The 17,695-nt window shown below is 41.4% G+C and overlaps 1 protein-coding gene across 3 annotated transcripts in view; it reads left to right on the top strand.

The window, feature by feature from the left end:
- ACP2 (acid phosphatase 2, lysosomal) overlaps positions 1 to 17,695 on the top strand; it is a 658,601-nt gene that overhangs the window by 335,862 nt on the left and 305,044 nt on the right. The window lies entirely within an intron of this gene.

Genomic DNA, 17,695 nt, shown 5'->3' with positions numbered 1-17,695 from the left:
GGAACTGGGGAATTCCTGTCAATGGTGAGGTGATTGTGTGTGGTTTTTTTTTTTACCTTGTCTTTCCTGGTTCTCTGACGTCTGCTGTAACCTAGGTCAGTAGTCATTATTACCAGTGAGCGCACTCATCCTCCACCAGTAGACTGGACTCCATCTGTTGCTGTTGCAAATTTTTCTGTGTTGTGTGCTGTCAGCTGTTTGTCATACAGGTCAAACCAGTAGTTTGCACCTTTGTGTGCATTTCTTTGCTACTGTTTTCTCCCTGCTGAACTATAGGGATTTGCCCTTGCCCTGCCTTCTTTTTCCAGTGGACCATTTGTTTGAATACATGGTTCATTATCCATTGTATAATCCATTAACAGGTAAGTCCCTTCTGTTTAAGGGAGACTGACCATGTGTTTATATCTTTTTACATAAATTGGTGAGGAGTGGAGATCTGTAACATCTCACTTTGTTTCTGATTTTGTGTTGAAGCTTAGGGTCTAGCATGTGCAGTATTGCTACCAGCTACACATTCTTCTGTGAGTGGTGCAAAGTTTCTTTGATGTAGTCGTCAAGTGTGGGGGGGTAAGGAAAGGGGGTTGGTAAGGCATATAAAAGAACCCCATGGATGAAAGCACAGATGGCCAAGCCCGCAGAATGCCCTTATGATCTGCAGCCAGCCCCAGCAATACTAGATTAGTCCAGGGATAGGAGAAGGATGGCTAGTAGACCCTGTGTGGACATGGGGCACTGTTGCCTGGCTAGATGAGGTCCTTGGGGACCAAATAAATCAGTAAACAAATATACAGTATATGTCAACAATAATAGATGTAACTTTCAGTAAATTATATTACTATGAGAATAGTGTGTGGAAGTAATATGCATAATGTAATGCACACATTTAATGAATACATTTTGAGTCGTGAATATTTGGATGCAATAACAAGTAGAAATGGGTATGTTTGAATAATAGCATTGGTCAGTACAGCTGGACATTATAACTCTGGTTGTGGTGGCCTGACATACATGGCATGGAGTCATCTCTCTAATGCATTCAGATGCAGCAACAAAACTGTACTTTCCTTCATGCTGACCTTACTGATAAGGATGACCATTTTATAAAAGAGCATTTTAACTGTACTAGTTCTGTCACTGCTGGGTCTGTATAAAACCACTTCTAGTCTATTGCCTACATACTTAAAGTGCACTTATTATGGTGATATTTGGTATTATTTCTCATATTTGTTAATCTCTGACTGATTCAGAACTTTTTGTTTTATAGTAAGTATGGTATAGTAAGCATATGTACCCTGGATGTTTCTAGTAAGTGAATTACTAGATCTAAATCTAAGTTTAAGTAAGTAAACTAAATCTAGCAAGTGAATTACTGAATTGGTGCTTATGAATTTGTTACTGGAAAAAAGTGTTCATTGTTACAAATTTATTTTTTTCAAGATTAACGTACACCTGCAGTGACGTGTTATTTACAGATACTCGGACTGACCTACTATATATATCAATTTAGGCACTTGAAAGTGCAGTACCTCATTCTTCTTTGAGAGCTTCCAGGATTTTCTCTAGGTATTGCTTGCCCTTTTCTTTTTGAACTAACTTTCTTTTTTTTACTGGAACAGATCTGGTGGACTCTTGTATGGAGTTGTAAGACCAGGTCTTTGCAAGAAAATTGCTGGTATACGTAGGCACAAAGGTCTGAAAATTCTCCCTGAATGACTGCATGGGTTTTACCCATTTCTTCAGTTTCTTTCATATCTTAAGAGTTGGCGGTCCAAAGAGGAGAGCCATACATAATGGATCAATGAGGATCACTGCCTTCTTATTGTCTGGCAGCGGCATTGTCCTCAGCAAATCATTTCTCATAAAGACTAACCTGACAGCTGTTGTCCATCATGAGGTATCCACAGCATCATAGCTACATTTCTTAGAGTGCTTAGCAACTTGGAAAGATGAGTCGCATAGGTCATACAACTTTTACCTTAGGACTTTATCTCGAATCTCCTTTGCCTTAGTCCTTATTAGCACCAACAGAGATTGTTGATAAGGAAAGTATATGCGACTGGCAATTTAAAACCCCGGAGGAAAGGGTAGTAGCAGCAGCAATGTATAGCTTGTTACCAAATCTGTTAGGGGCTGCGCTCTACTTATTACATGTAATAGGGCTCCAAGTTGGAACCAAGACTGCTTCCTTACTAGGATCCACTCATTCGACATCTGACAATGCTATACAGGTATTTGTGTGAATCCTTCACCATGTAAAAATAGACAAGCTTCCTTGGAGAAGGCATGGGGTGTGGGTGGTGCAGTCAGGATCCAAAAACTGCATTTTAAAATGCATCTTCAGGACACACAGCACTGCACTACTAGTGACTTAGGCAGAAGAAGACCCATTAACGCCATGTGTCTCTGTTGGGCATCAGAGTACTCCGTGGATTCCCACTAGAAATCTTCCTTTATTTTATGAATGGTATCACCAAAGAAAAAGTCTTTTGGTGGAGAAATAGAGGACAGGCTGTCTTCAGTCTCAGGGTGCTATGCTGAAAGCAACCTGCCCACATAAGCCAGTTCCATCTTCTTCAGAGTTAGTGGAGTCTGATTCTTCTGGGGTGGATCCATTCTATTTTTTAAGGGGTTTTTGACACCATTTACATTTCCAGCTTTAAAAACAGCCCACAGGAAACAAGGGAAGATATAACCTTAATAAATCAAAACCCTTAGGATATGATGGTGTAGTCACATGGTTCAAAACAGGCCAGCACAATGATCGTCTTTTTAGCACTTTCATTCTTTACTTGATTAGAACTTCCTCAGAAATAAGCATTTAAAAATGCGCTCTGTTTAAATAGCCAGAAGGAAATGACATCACAATTAAGACAACAAATAAAATCTTTGTTCTTAATAAATTGAATAACTGAAAAATTATCGTTTTAAATAAATGCATTACTACCTAGTTAAAAATACCAAACCAGTTAAAAAATTATATAAAATGTACAAAACATGAAGATGTTATAAAATCTTGTACTTCAACAGACGTTTAATGGAAATAGTTTTGTTAAGCCCAGGTGCAACATCAGCTCGTAAAAACACTTGCCACTTCATATGTTCTTCATGTTTCACTGTTACAGTCATCACATTTGGGTTATCCCTGCCAGGGTAGCCCTCGGCCGGCCCGAATACCAGAGACTTAGTAATTTTGGGTCGGTTGCTGTCGCTTGAGGACTGACGTCAGGTCGTCAGTAGTATAAAGTAAGTCAGCCAATCCCATTACATCAGTCTTTCTTGCTGTGGAGACCAAAGCAGAAGCAGTTCACACAAGTGTCGGTCGGCCGCTACCTGAGTTTTCATCTACCAAATTGAAGTTGAAGTCTACTAAAGCTAAGTACCCTGCTGGGGACCCTTTTTTCTTGCACTAACCGATGTCAGAAAAAGTTAATAATTGTCTCACCTGTGGAAAACAAATACCACACCGAGACTTCCACTCTTACTGCGTTAACTCGTTGTCGCTTCTGTGCTTTGTTCAGCGCCAGAACTATCCATCGCCAGGGCTTTATTGGAGCCAGATATTTTCACTTACAGTCCTCAAATTGTGATATGGCTTTGGTAAGCCATCCAATAGCAGATCTTCCGAAAAAATGTAAAGATAAAGACAGAGACAGACTGCACAGGTCCAAACTACCAACGACACTTCCATTAAGCTAGTAGTTCTCCGGTCCTCAGGTGCTTTCGCAGCCCCTAATGCCCACTTCTGTTGATTTGCAGGCTGCTACCGAGACCCTTTCGGAGTTCAGTATGCCTCAAAACTCTTCTTCGACTAAGGATCCTGCTGTTGTCTCTACATTGGATGGGTCCGGAGCCACTGATCAGGTACTGGCTTCAGAGGAAGCCCTTTGCACTACCGAATCTCGACACAAACTGACATCTTCTTTCACGACTACCATTCTTTCTAAAACTACAGAGTTTCTTAGGCCCCAGATATGACCCACTGTCAGGCACCTGCTACTTTGCCTCAGTATCAGATGCTTAAAATGGCGGAAGACCTTATCATGCTGATCTGGGGAAGCCAATCTACCCCCTCCAAAAGGAAAAGATATCTATCCCCTGTAGTTTTGTGTGAACAAGAGTCAGATTAATCTGATGCATCTGGATATGAAGACATGCAACCCCTTTCCACTTATGAGGATTCCGATTCAGAGAATTCCATTCCTTCAGCCTCTCCCCCAGAGGATTTTTCCTTTGGGGAAACCCTGCATACCTTAAGGGAGCATTTCCATTGGGAGAGTCAGGACTACCCTCAGTCTAAAAAGAGACTCTGAGAATTCCTAGATCTTCCGCAACACAGACCTTTGGCCATCCCCCCAGTCCTGGATGTTTTCCTTGAATCCAGCTTAACTCCTGACTCTCTTCCTCCTGCTCCCAGAAAACCAGACGGATACTATAGAGTCCCTGACCCACACAAATATCTTTTTAAAAATCCTACAGCTGACCCTAAGGTCATTTCTCACGGGCCAAAAGGAATTAAAGCAACCTCTACTAAGAATCCCACCCCCTCAGACAGGGATTCTGGAGCATTGGACAGATAAGAAACTATACACCTCAGCTACTCTTGCTATCAGGGCACTAAATTGTCAGTTCCATATGCTGAAATTTCAGCAACATACCTTGGAACTCCTTAAACAAAAAATGTCTTCCTTTCCTGCTTGGCAGAATATAAAGATTTACAAGAGTTAATGCATTCTGCAAGTCAAGTAACTAAATACACCTTGCACTGTGGTTTTGACACCCTAGAAGCTTCTTGCAGGGCCAGCAGTCACCGGATCTGTCATTAGAAGGCATGCATGGCTTAAGGAACAGCCCCTGCCAGATCATGTCAAATCTAAATTGTTGGATGCCCCTTTGCACAAAGATAGCTTATTTGGCACTAAGGCAGAAGAGGTTTTAAAAAAGATGGAAGAAAAAACAAAATCTATGCAAACAGTTAAGGATTTCTTGCAGGTCCAGCTCCCTAGGTTGAGCAGGCATTTGTCCCTTCAAACACTGGTCCTTTCCTGCTCCCAGTAAACCAGCCCAGCCTAGGCCCCGTGGAAGCAGACCCCCCCCCCTCCGACAGCAGCCCCAGGGAATGCAGAGATCTAAGCAGTGGACTACCTCCACTTCAAAACCAGGGAGTTTTAAGCCACCCCCTTATAGTAAAAACTCACAAGGACTCATCTCCTCCACCCCCTCCCTCTGCCCACCTTCACTTACCCCTAGGAGGAAAACTCTCCTTTCAATCAAGCACCTGGGCTACCATTATCAAGGACCACTGGGTTCTGAACATTGTGTCTCAGGGATACAAATTTTCCTTCCACACCCTTCCAACCCCAAAAGGGTTCCCAGATCTACCACCAAATCAGTGGGCAGAGGCTCAAAAGCAAATCCTTTCCCTTCTCTCTATGAGGGCAGTATAGCACGTTCCTGCAGAACAGATAGGCCAAGGTTTCTACTCCAGACTTTTTCTGGTGCCCAGAAAAGAGGGCACCTGGTTCCCCATCTTCGATCTATCCATTCTAAACACCTTCCTGGTGATCCCAAAATTCAAAATGCTCACCCTCCAGCAGCTGCTACCCATGTTCTCCAAGGACACTTGGCTAGCCACCCTAGATCTAAAAGAGGCCTACCTCCACATTCCTATATGGGAATCATGCAGGAAATATCTCTGCTTCAGGGCCGGATCTCAACACTTTCAATCCTCTGTGCTTCTTTTTGGCTTATCTACTGCTCCCAGAGTTTTCACAAAATGTCTGGCTCAGGCCATTGCCTTTTGCAGACAAAGAAATATTCAGATTTACCCATACTTGGATGGCTGCCTTATTCAGGGAGACAGCCAGGAGAAGCTGCTCAAGCACCTAACCTTTGTAAAGACCCTACTAACCTCCCTAGGGTACACAGTCAATGAAAAGAAATCCAAACAGGTGCCCACCCAAAGGATAATCTTCCTGTGAGCATGTCTGGACACATCTTCCCAGATGGCATACCTTACTCCAAAGAAACAAATTTTCCTGACAGCCTACTTGTCTCAACTAACCACCAGGCCCCAGTTAACTGCAAGGAAGATCCTGCAAGCTCTGGGGTTCATGGCATCTTGCTTACTACTCATTCCATATGCCAGACTGCATATGAGGAAACTTCAGTGGTACCTAAAGAGCCTTTGGTGTCAGCACTCTTAAGACCTGGAAACTCTTATACCTATAATTCCTTGCCTCTGAAAAGATTTTCTTTGGTGGGCAACAGCATGCTCCCACAACAAGGGAATGCCTTTTTCCCCAACCCCCGTCACCCAGACCCTCACCACAGACTCATCAGACTATGCTCGGGGTGCACACCTAGACAGCAGGTGCATACAGCGCCAGTGGAGCCCACAGCAAATCCCTCTGCACATCAGTCAAAAAGAGATGGCTGTGCAGTACACCTTGATAGCTTTTAAGCCCCCTCTGTCTCCAGGGGCTTTCCTGATCAGAACAGACAACACCACTGTGATATGGTACATCAACAAGCAGGGAGGCACACATTCTTACCCTCTGTGCAGGCTCACAGCCTCTGCCATGCAACTACACCTGTTAGCACAATTCCTACCAGGCTCTCTCAGCTCTGTGGCAGACCATTTAAGCAGAAATCTTCTGGACCCACACGAGTGGCAACTCAACTGAAGTACCTTCACCCTAATAACTCAGAAGTGGGGAACCACGAAGGTTGATCTATTTGCCTTCCACACCAACCATCAGCTCAGCAAATTCTGCACCATGGAGAATCACTGCATGGCTTGGAAAGTGGATACCCTGTCCTTCCACTGGATCAATCTATTGGTCTATGCCTTTCCTCCCCTACCTCTCATCCACAGGGTACTGCTCATAGTAAGGGAGAAAAAAACAAGGACCATTTTTATAGCTCCAGACTGGTGCCAGCACTGGTACACATTGCTGCACAGCCTGTCCTTGCTACCCCCATGGCATCTTCCTCAGATTCCAAGCCTCCTGACCCAGAGGGAAGGGGAGTTCTTGCATCCCCGATTGCAGACACACAATTTGGCAACTTGGCTTATTCCCTAACCCCGACCATCTGTCAACCTCAGTAAACAGTTTCCGGATGTTATCTGTGAGGCCAGACATCCTAGCACCAGAAAGTCTTATGCTGATAAATGGAAAAGTTTCTACACCTGGATCCAGGCTAAGGGAGCCAATATGGCACAGCCCTCCCTCCCTCTCATCTTGGATTACTTAGCTGACCTACTACACAGTGGCCTCTCTTTCTCTATAAAAATTCATGCCTGTGCTATTTCTGCTCATTTTCCCACTGAGCAGCCCCCTTTCTCACACCCTTTGATCAAACAGTTCCTAAGAGGGGCTAGCAGCTTGAGGCCACCCAGAAGGGCACCAACATCAGCTTGGGACCTTAACTTTGTATTGGAAAAGCTCACCCTGCCTCCTTTCGAACCAGCTTCTTCTGCAGAACTAAAGTTTCTCTCCTGGAAGACAGCATTCCTTCTGGCCATCACTTCAGCCAGAAGAATCTCTGAGTTGCAAGCACTCATGGCTGTGAAACCCTTCATCAACTTTCATGCAGACAGGGTATCCCTCAGAACTAACCCATCCTTCATGCCCAAGGTGGTGTCCAGTGTGGCACTCAACCAATTCATTCATTTGCCCACCTTTTTTCCTAATCCCCAGAACAAGGGGGAAAGGATTATTCACTCTCTAGATGTGCATAGACAGTTCAGATTCTATCTAGACAGGACTAAATCCTTCAGAAAGTCTGATCAGTTGCTGGTAAGCTTTGCTACAGGGGCAGAAGGCAAAGCCATCTCCAAACAAACAATTTCCAAATGGATAGCACACTGCATCCATTTCTGTTACAAACAGCATGGAAAGCCTCCCCCCAAGGGGGTCAGGACATACTACACCAGAGCAGCCTCCACCTCTGCGGCCTTCCTCAGAGGAGTCCCCACCAGGGACATCCTGGAGGCTGCCACCTGGACATCTGTTAACACTTTTACCAAGTATTAACACCTGCCTCTCTCCTCCAAATCCAGGGCAGGGTTTGCCTTTGCTGTCTTGCAGGGCATCCTAGGCAGCCCCTAGTTTCATTGACTGCCTCCACCCATTTCCTCAGCTTTGGGAATCAACCCAAATGTGATAACTGCAACAGTGAAACACGAAGAACATAGTACAGTTGTGTACACTTACCATAAATGTAGATGTTTGAGTGTATTCACTGTTGCAGTCCTGGTTTCCCTTCTCCATCCACCTTTCTTCTCTTTCTCCTTTTATTACCACTCTAACTTGTTGTTTTCCTTTCCTTTTAAGGGACTTATTGGTATTTATTTTCCACTGGTGGAGTTTCTTCCACCAGACCCTGGCTTCCTACTTGGGGCTCCTGACAGGTTAGGGCAAGAAAAACTGATGTAATGGCGTTGGCTGCCTTACTTTATACTATTAACGACTTGACGTCAGTCCTCAAGCGACAGCAACTGACGCAGAAATATTAAGTCTCTGGTATTTGGGCCAGCCGAGGGCTACCCTGGCAGGAATAACCCAAATGTGATGACTGCAACAGTGAATACACTTGAACATCTACATTTATGGTAAGTGTACACAACTGTACTTTCCAAATATTCTAAATAATGATTGAACTGGAGAACTAGGAGATTAGCTTTTAGAATAAGAGAACATGTGCTTGCCATAAAGAAAAAAGACCCAAGTAATGCATTAGCAAGGCACAGTATGAGATGCCGAGATTTTTGCAAATTTGTGTTTCCAGTAGTTGAAAAGGCTAATCAGTTACTGTTCGTAGATCAGTTCAATTATTATTTAGAATATTAGCCATCTTTGAAGTCCTGTGTTGCCATCAAGGAACCAAAACGTCAGTGCAATTGCTGAGAACCTTTTCATGAACAATTATACTGGGGATGCTGCCTTCTCCTTCAGAAATCACGAAAGGGGCCAAAAGGCTTTTAGGTGTCAAAGGGACCTGGGTGCCTGCAAACTGGTCATGGTACAGACCTCTGCCAAGAGAGACTTGTTGAAGGCTGAAAAAGAACCTCAGCTTGCACAGAGTCACTGGCCATTAGAATATCAGTGTCTGTAGTGTCCTCAGTTTCCCTGTGTTTCTTCCTTTTCTGACTGCTTTCTTCAGGGGAAAGCTCCTGGACATTTTGGTTGATGCTGTGGTGATCTGAAGTCAAGCTTGAGCCTCTTTTTTGGAAGTGAACTCCTGGACAGATTTCTGATGTGGGATTGTCCTTAGGATAGATGGTACACAGTGCAGAAAGGAGTCCACATTGTGCTCCGGGCTATGTCATAAGAGAAATGTGCTTCGAAAATCTTTGTGTGGAAGTTGTAATGTACACATCACACATTTATCTGACCTTCACAGTTAATTCTTCAGAGCTGGTATATCAGATTCCAAGTCAGCCTGCCTAAGTAACATCCAATACAGTAAAGCAAGTTAATTAAAAATTATAATAATGGGTACTTATCTAACTCCGTGGATGAAGACTGACCAAAGGACTACACCTGCTGTGGAAAACATAGCATTGCTTCTGTATGGCAAGAAGGATTTGAAGATGGTGTCAAAGTAATTCTCTGTTTGGCAGGGCTCTGGCTGAAGTATTGGGGAGAGTAGAGCTGTGGAAGACCACCAAAGCTGTGGGCTACCCACAGGTAGAGTATTCCCAAGAAGTGAGGACTGCAACAGTAAATCCTACAGTGGGTATTGGGTAATTACTCAGATACCTGGTTAAAGGGCCTAACCCTTCATCAACAGACACATGTCACATTTATGTGGCAAGAGTCATCATACGACATATACTGTAACTCTGGAACAACTTTCCATTACAAGCCATAGTGGGGTAGTATTCCAGCCACCTTTATGATAAATCTAGGCAATTGAATGGAATGCCTCAAATTCTTCGCCCCCTTTATTTACTGTTACCCTTCTCGAGGCTGAAAAGATTTTTTGAGTATGGTTCATAATGGTATGTTATGTGATTGCATGTATTTACTTACATTTCCTACAGTTTTTTTTAAAAGATCTCAAACTTTGAATATAACCAGTAAAGGTGGACCTAATTCCCCATCTTCCCTTGCAAACATTTCCATCATGAACTACTGCCCTGTGAAACATTTTATGTAGTCCATTTGGAGTGCAAAGATAACTGTTTAGGCATTCCCTGACAAAATTCTGAACTTTCCTGATCATATGACATATTTCAATTCTAAACAAACTTTGTATAGTGGTTCCAAGTTAACTCTACTCATATCCTCTCTTCCCAGTCAGCTTTCACCTTTCCTAAATGGGTTTTTCTTTTCTGTGTGTAATTTTGTAGGCTCTACTTATTGTGTTAAGTCCCATTTCCTTTGCTCTAGGGTCAGTTAACGACTTTGCCAAATCTGTGATCTTATTTATTGTCTCCTCTGCAGTTCATACCTGCCTTAATTCTGCCAGCAGAACTTGATGCCTCAACATGTCATTCTGTCAGGGTAAAGTTCTCCTTTGCAGTTAATCCCTATACCACACAGCTCTATCTGTTCCCAATAGTTTGGTTCATTGTTTCCTTTCCTCTAGTCATTCTAGCCCTGCCTCGTCCCTCCTTCCTGTATTAAACCTTATTCATGTTGGTGAAATCTTTTGCCTCCATGGTTTTGGTTCACTTTCTGTAATGTTTTTCTAGCTACATATGTTACATATTTTTAGGGCAGTCATGAAAAAATGTAGTATTTCAAAATAAGGTCTACAAAGCAAGCATCATTGACACTGAAGGAGATATTTATTTATTTATTATTTGACGTTTGTTTTCCAGGATAGTCCATTGGGCCTCAAGAACCCATTTTCAATGGAGTCCTGGGGAGAAAAGCTCCAGAAAAATACAAATACATTTACATAAAACAGTAAGTACAAGTCTGTGGTGTACATTTAAGTTAAACATTTCAGTGTTAGAAAAGAACAGATCATAAACATTGCAGTGTAAGTCAAAAACAAGTCATAAACATTACAGTATAAGTAAAGAACAAGTCAAAGAAATGTTGAAATTACAAAAATTGCATAGATTAAGTAAGTAGAAAAAGAAAATAATTATTTTTTTTATAGTTACATCGGTTACATTTGGTCGTTGCTCATTTACATCACTAGTGATGATGAACTAAAGGAGGCAGTGGTAGGTAAGTGGGTAAGAAAAATTCACAAGAAAGTGCAATTAGAATTAGGTAGGACATGAGCATGATCATTTCCATTGTGAAGTAAGGTTTGAGTGCAGAGAAGTTTTAAACAGGGAGAGACTACTAGTGGTGCGGATAGGAGAAGGGAGAGAGTTCCAAAGGAGAACAGTTTAAACAAAAAGTTTAATACAAGTTTAAACCTAGAGGCAGATGACAGTGAATTTAGACCATAAAATCAAAGCCATAAAATGTTTATAGTTATAGTGGTACTTTATACTGGTCAAGCATTCTTTAGGCCCCAGAGAAGAAATTGATGGTATTAATGAAAAGGAAGTTCCAATAGTTTTTTTTTTTTGGGGGGGGGGGGCATGGCAGAGTAATTTGGGAGAATTTAGTAATGCTGTTAGAGATCGGGGAGGGGGGACTGCCAGACTTGCAGAGTTACGACATGTAACACTGTTATAATTAGTATAGCTTATTCTGGTTGGAGGCTGTAAGGCAAATTGGAAGGAAGTGCTGTTAAAACAAAGGACACAAGGGAAATGGAGGCTGTGGTGGGCACGTTATGATAAGGAAATGGATTTCTAGACATCCTCTTATTATCCTAAAGTGTCCACTCTGTCTTTATTTCCCTCAGTCATCTCTTTCAGCTTGTTTGTTCTTCAGTTTGTGAGAATTAATTCCTTCAGGTATATTTCTATTCCCAATTACTGTAACTTTGCTTTTCTTCCACAGCATACAGATACTCAGTATTCCATGAATATTTCTAATATTCTTCTGGAATTTCTAGCTGCAACCTTTGATTGTGGTTCATTTATTTCTGATATTCCTTTGTCTTAATTTCTGTTGTCTTGGTCTCTGTGTTAAGACCTGCATTCTAAGTGTATTTTCCAAATAACTCTGTCCTGCTCATAGTTTTCTTAACGTCTTAACTCTTAAGTTCTGATTTATTTTAAATTTGACATTTTCAGAATTTTTCCTTTTGACCTCTGACCTTCCATTATTCTTGTGTAGTTGCACACTATACCATTCTCCTCCTTTTAATCTAACAAAATCCACTTTATATCTTAAATCAAATGGAATCTGCATCTTACTAGATGCAGAATGGCTTCCAGTTGTACTGTAATCAGCTATACATCATTTTCCTAGACAAACTACTGAATTGCTTAGAATGGCTATGACTCTGAATGCTATTGGTGTTAAGACACTAGCTAGTTCCCAATGATGTAATATCACATACTTACATTAACTGAAATAATGAAGTATTTTCTACACATTTACAGGCTTTGCTTGTTTACATTGGTCTGTTATCAGAGTTTTTAATGTATTCAGTTATTTCAAATATTATCAAAGGAAATTTTGTGGTATGAGATTTAGTTTTTGTACATGTAAAATAGCATGTTTTTCCGTATTAACGTTTTTCACATTTGCCTGCATTTTATTCTGAGTGCTGTTGTCTTTCTATAACGATTTTGGCCACACACAGCCTATTATATGTAGAATCTGTAACTATGTTGTCTATGGCTCAAGTCATTGCTGAAAAGGGTTTATGGATCAGGCAACTTACTCAGCTGACAAACCATCAAATCCAACACTGTCTCTTGATTTGAGTAAAAAATAAATAAGAACTAACAATAATAATAGTAACATATGATGAGTAAACCTGTCTGTCTTTTTAGTAGAACTATTTGTAAGTTAACAAAAAAGAAGTTTCCATGTTAGCATCTGCATGATTTGAAAGCAGTTTGTTTAATGTGTCTTCTCCAAACCTTCTGCTCCATTATATTCTGCTTATATATAGCATGACTTAGTATATTGGGAAAAAGATGCTAAGGATGAAGCTACCAGGTAACAGGAAAAGAGGAAGGCCTAAGATAAGGTTTATGGATGTGGTGAGAGAGGACATGCAGGTGGTTGGTGTGACAGAGCAAGATGCAGTGGACAGGAAGAAATGGAAACAGATGATCTGCTGTGGCGACCCCTAACGGGAACAGCCGAAAGACGATGATGACATAGCATGACTTATCAGCATTGCTTAACTTGGCACACAGCATTATGATATTATTTCTGCTGGTCAGTGATGTTTCTCTAAATTTCTTTGGAGCTCATTTCCCAGGAACCCCCTCCTAAACTATTAAAATCCATCCAACAACAGAGTCCAGAAACTGGAGTTTAAATTTATTATATTTACCAGTCTCTCTCTTTATATATATATATCTATATATATATATATATATATATATATATATATATATGTATATGTATATACTAAAAATACATGTATGCATGGTATGATTACTGGAATGTTCACACACAGCTGGACTGAGACCAGTTTTGAGTCCCAGAGGGGGAAAAAAACTCTGCAAATGCATACACAATTAGTTCATTCAGATACAAGAAAGCTTTTTTTGTTTACAGCAGCTTTAAACTGGTTCATAGGTAGTTACGAGGTACGTGGTCTAGAAGACCACTGAGGAGCCTAGCCCAGTTTCCCAGCTGCCCGGGAACACTGTCAGGTTAAATTATTTGCTCAGAGTCTAGGCAAATGGAGGCAGAGGTAATAAAACCCAAAAGCACAGGAAGCAGTTCTTTAATAGCTCATATCCTTAATCTTCTGCTCTAGCTGCCAGATAAGTCATTCAGTAACCACATCCTTTCACTAAACAAATACTTTTTTCCACAATACAAAAACAGCCACTGGCAGCAAAGAAGAGCAGGTATTGCAGTTTCCCAGAAGTCCCTGGGAAATAAGCTGCAAAGAAATTTTGAGAAGCATGACAGACCAACAAAACGAATCTGTCGTTTTGTGTGCTAAATTTAGGAATGCTGATAAATCATACTTTGCATAAGCTGGGTGTAATGGAGCAGAAGGTCTGAAGAAGATATTGTAAACAAACTGGTTTTAAATCGAGTAAATGCTGCATGGAAAGCTTTTTTTTAACCTACAAATAGTTCCACTAAAAAAAGACAGGTTTACTTATTATCGATTATTATCATTGTTATTTATTTTACACAAATCAAGAGATTGTGTTGTTTTGGTTGTATCAGCTGAGTAAGTAGCTTGATATATAAACCCTTTTCAACTATGACTTGTGCCAAAGTCAACATAGTTAAAGATCAAGTAATCTTTTAACATTTTATTTGTATATATATATATATATATATATATATATATATATATATATATATATATATATGTAATAGCACTGGGAATACAATGCAGACAAACGTAAAACAATGTTCAGACAATGAAAACAATTACATAAAAATGTTATTTTTATATCTACCAAAACTAATCCTTGTACCATGAAATTTCTTTTGATTAAATAAATCTGAAATAACTGTGTAAATATATTATAAAACTCTGATAGCAGACCAATTTAAACAAGTAAAGCTTGTAAAAGTGCAGGCTCATACCTGAACTCAAATCACCATGGCACCAACCAAAGTGTCCAGGAGCCGTTGTCTAAAGAAAACAGAAAAGGGAGACACATAGGGAAACTGGAGACGCTACAGACTCTGGTATTCAAAGGTCCAGTGACTCCGTGCAAGCTGTGGTGCTTTTGCAGGCTTTAACTGCAGAGTCTTTTTAAGCCAAGACCAGTAGCACAACCAGGTTGCAGACACCCAAACCCCTTTGTCAACTGAAAGCCTTTAGACAATGGATGCTCCCTTTGTGTTTTCTAAAGGAGAAGGTAGGATACAGGATCTTTGTTCACGAGGTTCCCAGCAATTGTACTGAAGTTTTATTTCCCTGATGGCAACCTGAGGCTTCAAAGGTGGCTGTTTCTAATCATGAGAGGCATACAGCATCTAATGTTAGACAGATTCAGTCGGACTTGCCTTAGACTAAGCTGGGCAGTGCCTCAGCCCAGCCCTCCTTCCAGAAGTATGGATCTTCCCCATAGGAGTCTGACTTCACCACTTCTGAATATGATGAATTGGTTTATATGGACAGGATGCTTTTAGCAGACAACCTGGATCCTGGGACTGAAGACTCCCCTTTCCTCTGTTTTTCCACCAGAAGACTCTTCCTTTGGAGATGCTATTCATAGAATGAGTGAAGCTTTCTAGTGGGAATTCACTGAGTACTCTGAAGCCCAAAATAGGGTATTCATGGATGTTCTTGAACCTAAGCCACTAGTAGTTCCTGCACTGCTGGGTGTTCTGGAAGATGTTTAAAAATGCATTTCCAGATCCTGAATGCCCGCCACCCCACCAACACCCCCACCCCCTGCTCCTAAGAAGCCTGTGTATTTTTACAGGGTCAAGTTTCCCACAAATAGCTGTCTAGGAAACCCAGATGTGGAGTCACTGGATCCTAGCAAAGGAGCAGTCTTGGCTCCTACCCAGAACCATCTTGAAAATGACAAGGAGACCACAGACCCTGTTATATGCAGCTGATACTACCCTTTCCTTCAGGGTTTTAAATTGCCAGTCACGTACGCTTTCTTATTAAAAAGCTCTGGTGGAGCTAATGAGGATTACACCAGAGGGATTGAAGGTAAAGTCCTAAGGGAAGAGTTGCATGACTTGTCTGATCCAGCTTTTCAAGTTGCAAAGCACTCTTAAGAAATGTAACTGATGCTGTGGATGCCTCATGCTGGGCAGCAGCAGTTTGGAGTTTGTTCATTAAGAGAAGTACTTAATTGAGGACTATGACCCTGCCAGACAATAAAAAGACAGTGATCCTCAGTGTTCCATTGAGTATAGATTTCATTTTTGGACCCCCAACACTTGATATATGTAAGACACTGAAGAAAATGTACAAAACCACAGTCAGGCAGAATTTTCAGACCTTTTTGCAAAGGTATGCCAGAAATTTTCCCCCTAAGACTTGGCCTTCAAAGTCCAAAAATGAGTCCACCAGACCATATTTGTTAAAGAAAAAATTTATTTTATATTTATTTATTTATTTATTTATGTATTTATTTAACATTTGTTGACCAGGAAAGTCCGACTAGGCAGAGCCTATTTTCAGCAGAGGCCCAGGGAGAAATGCTCCAGATGCATGTCTTTGGAATGTGGGAGTAAACTGGAGTATCTGGAGGAAACCCATGCAAATGCAGGGAGGACATGCAAACCTCACACAGAAGGCACCCCAGCCGAGAATTGAACTGGAGAACTTCTGGATGTGAAGCAACAATGTTAACTGCTGCACCACTGCGCTGCCCAGAATGAAAGAAGGAAAAAGTTAATTCAAAAAGAGAGGCAGGCAAATCTCAGAGGGAATCCTGGGGCCCTCAGGGCTGAGACACCAAGAAGGATCAGTAGTAGCAACACCACAGTCTTGTGTTACAATAAACAGGGAGGGACTTGTTCCTACATGCTGTTTTGACTGGCCATGCAGGCCTGGGAGGCATGAGCTGAAGTACTAGCTTCCCTGATGGCCAGGTGTATTCCTGCAGTTCAGAATATGTTCACTGACAGACTGAGCAGATCCCAATCAGATCCTCAGCAGTGGATGTTACACAAGGACACCTATTTCTAGATTTGACTAGCAGACTTGGTATACCGGACGTAAACCTATTGACGAAGCAACAGCCTGGATAATCTCACCATAATCCCAGGAAGGCACACATTTTGAGAGGACATGCTAAGTTTTGTGAAGGAGGTCAGGAAAATCCAGTACAACAAAATCTTAGCAAAGTGAAACAGATTCTCCTTCTGGTTATAATCCAGGGACATTGACCCCAGAATGGCTAGAGTGGCATTGGTCCTGGAATATCTGTCAGACCTATACAACTCTGGTTTAGCTTACACATGTATGAGTGCATTGCTTCTGCTATTTTATCCTGTCTTCCTGTAGAACCCCCTTTATACTCTAGACCTTCAGTCAAGCAATTTCATGCAGGGAGACTTCCATATCAGACCATCTAGAAAGCAGATTGATTCACCACAGGACCTCAGATATGTACTAGAGGACTTATCCCTGCCCTCATTTGAACCAGCAGCCTCATCCTATAGTAATATGCTGTCTTTGAGGATAGTTTTCTTGTTGGCAGTTTCCTCAGCTAGACAAGTCTGAGAACTCCAAGATCTGATGTGCAAAGAACTTTTCCTTGTGTTCCATTGGGCAGAGTAGTACTGCAAACTATTACTTCCTTTATACCTGAGGTGATTTCTGAGCTGACACTTAACCTGATCATTCAGCTTCTATTATTTTTTTAGAGCCTCAAAAGTCAAGTGAAAGAAAAGTGCATTCCCCCGATGTATGTAGAGAGTTGAAATTCTACCTATAAGGAACCAAAGATTTGAGAAGAAACTGATCTTTTTTTGTTGTCTCACTAGCTAAGGAGAAAGTAGGCAATCCTGTCAACAAGCAGCAGACATTTTCCAAGTTGTTAGCACATTCCATTGCCTTCTGTTATCAGCATCTTTGAAAACAGGTCCCAAGCCATTTTAGGGTGAATTCCACTAGAGCTACATTTGCCACCAGAGTTCCCCCTTAGAGGGACCAAAACCCAGGCCTCTCTTTAAGTAGCTACATAGTCATCTGTGCTTAACCT

Source organism: Protopterus annectens, chromosome 9.part0, assembly GCF_019279795.1.
Source record: "Protopterus annectens isolate FY-2018-M chromosome 9.part0, PAN1.0, whole genome shotgun sequence".
NCBI lineage: Eukaryota > Metazoa > Chordata > Ceratodontiformes > Protopteridae > Protopterus > Protopterus annectens.
This window is presented reverse-complemented; position numbering and strand designations above follow the sequence as displayed.